This window comes from Alexandromys fortis, unplaced genomic scaffold (genome assembly GCF_014885135.2).
Source record: "Alexandromys fortis isolate MF-2015 unplaced genomic scaffold, M_Fortis_MF-2015_v1.1 scaffold_249, whole genome shotgun sequence".
NCBI classification, from domain to species: Eukaryota; Metazoa; Chordata; class Mammalia; order Rodentia; family Cricetidae; genus Alexandromys; species Alexandromys fortis.
Genome location: NW_026068129.1, coordinates 1,272,819 through 1,275,252, shown reverse-complemented (window position 1 = coordinate 1,275,252; position 2,434 = coordinate 1,272,819).

Below are 2,434 nucleotides of genomic sequence, written 5' to 3'. Positions count from 1 at the left end.
ACCGATGGTTCTCCCATGCATCCTCCAGACCTTCTTCTCAACGGGTTGGACTCGGAGTTTCAGTTTGAATCTGTCTCTCTATTTTCTAACTGTAGCCTGGTCTCGGTTTTAGCACTGTGCAAAGCTGCTGATGTTACACAGGCTGTGGGGTGGGGTGGGGAAGTTGGGGCCCCTTCTTGCGGGTTCTTGCTCTCATTAATAAAGCAATGTAAGGATGGACTCAAACAGAAGCTTAAGGACAATTTTATTAGCGTTTAAAGGACAAACTCCAGGACAGGCAAGTTGTAACTTCAGCAGCTGCCTGGAGGAGGATGAAAGGAAGAAGGAAAATAAGCCGTGCAGCTTAAGCTGCCTTGAAGGTCAGATACAAGGGGTGGGAAGGAAGCTTTAGAAAAGAGTCAGGAAGCCCAAAATGTTGGGGGGTGGAGGGGCGTGCATTGCCTAAAGTATTGAGGAAAGAATGTTTAGAATACACAGAAGAAAAAGAGAATAAATCAGAAAATCAGTCTGACCCACAAAGCTGCATGGCTGTGAGCCCAGTAAGCTACTGTGCTAGAGGAAGGAATTCTGGGAAGGGAAAGCACATACCTCACTAAAGGACTAATTAATCCTCCCATCTTGCACGTGGTTTAAGGGGAGAGCCCACTTTTCTAGAGCCTCTCTCTGGACCAAGATGTTGTCTTGGCCCACCTAAATGTTGGGTTTCCACCCAGGCCAGAGAGTCTGTTCTCTTAACCAGAAGTTTTTTTTTTTTTCTACTCTTACACTGGGAGAGTGGAGAGGCGGGAGGCAGGCAGTGGGCACCCAGGGCAATGGCAGTAAAGGAAGTTGTTGATGGTTCTGACATAGGGAGAAGAAACCTCACTCAGGATGGCCTGTGGGAATGCGGCATTGACGTGGGGTGGCCATCAGACCAAAGTCAACAGATAGAGGGACACTCTGGTCTCTAGGGCAGACCACAAGTGATAGGAGATGACCAGGCATAAGTGTGGGATCCCAGGCCCTCACTGAGCCTTTGCCTGCTTCTGCCTTCACCTCAGGGAATTTCACCTGAGTCTGTCTATGAAGCTCCTGCGTGGATGCTACCAGAGGGAGCAAGCAGCAAGTAGGCTGATTTAGTTGGTGTCAGGGGCAGCCAGCTTGGGCAGTTTGGAAGGCAGGCTTCAGGGAGCACAGGAGCCTCTCATTTCCCTGGCTGACATTTGTGTTTAATCACAGCCGTCCACTAAGCAAACTGTGGAGGCATGAAGAGGCTAGCACAGCCTGTCTAGCAACCCAACCCAGCATGGGGACAGCCTCAGTGGTGACTTCCATCAGGTCCAGGCTTTCCTTCTGCTTCAGGTCTCCTGAGCAAGGGCCATGCAACTCCGCTGTGTTCTCACTCCAGATCAGGAAAACTTGAGAACGGGCACACTTCGGAAAAAGAGTAGCCCTGATACACCAGGCTGTACCCCGGCCCTGGAGGCCAACACTGCTCATTTTTGTTTGGAACTGGGGGTCTTATTTCTTTGTGGCTTCTTGAGTGTTTATTCTCCCTGTGACATGCATGGCTATGAACCTTCAGTGATCTGCGTAATAAATGTCATTCGCTTTTGCTGGGCAGCTTCAGGAGGCTCTTAGACCCTGGGCCCCTGGGTGGGGGGAAGCAGCATGAGCATCCAGTTGATCCAGGACAAACGGGACCAATTCAAAAGTCACCATTCTTCAGACTCCGAAGGCTGATGTTTGCTTTGTGATCATGTTAGTTTGGACTGCAAAAACCCGTCGGCCGCTTTCCTCAAACCCCTTTACCTCATCCATCACTGGATCCTGGATCCCTGCTGCCTTGTGGGACTCCATGGGATGCTGTGACATTACTGTGAGTTTCCATACCCCGCCAGGATGAGGAAGAAACGGTGTATGAACCTTTAAGGTCCCTTCCTAACAGGTAGAACGTAGCCAGGGAGCTTGTTTTCCCTTGCATCAGTTCTTTCTTTCACTCAACTTGCAAAATCAGTGTGAGTTCATCATTAAAGAGGAAGGCTAGATCCCTGCTCCCTGCTATGTTTTGTTCCGGCTTCTAGATGTACAACAGGGATGGCTTATCAAAAGCAAAGATGCTGTGAGGCAGAACTTACTTAAAACTGAGGTAAAAGGATGCAGGGTTTCTGTGTTTCTACACCAAGGAAAGAAAATAAAATTCTGGCTTCCTGTTTAACTGCACTGCGTTCTTACACACAGGAGGCAGGGTGCTGATTCTGGGCACAGTTCCTGATGGTGTTTTTGGTGGAGAGGATGGCTAAACAGTCAAAAAGAGAGAAAGCCTTGTGTCCTGGCTAGTTTTAGGTCAATGTGACATAAACTAAAGTCATCTGAAAGGAGAGAACTGTTGTTCTTTAAAAAAAAAATGCTACAAGATCCCCCGCAGTAGGCAGCAGAAATGCTGTAGGTCCCA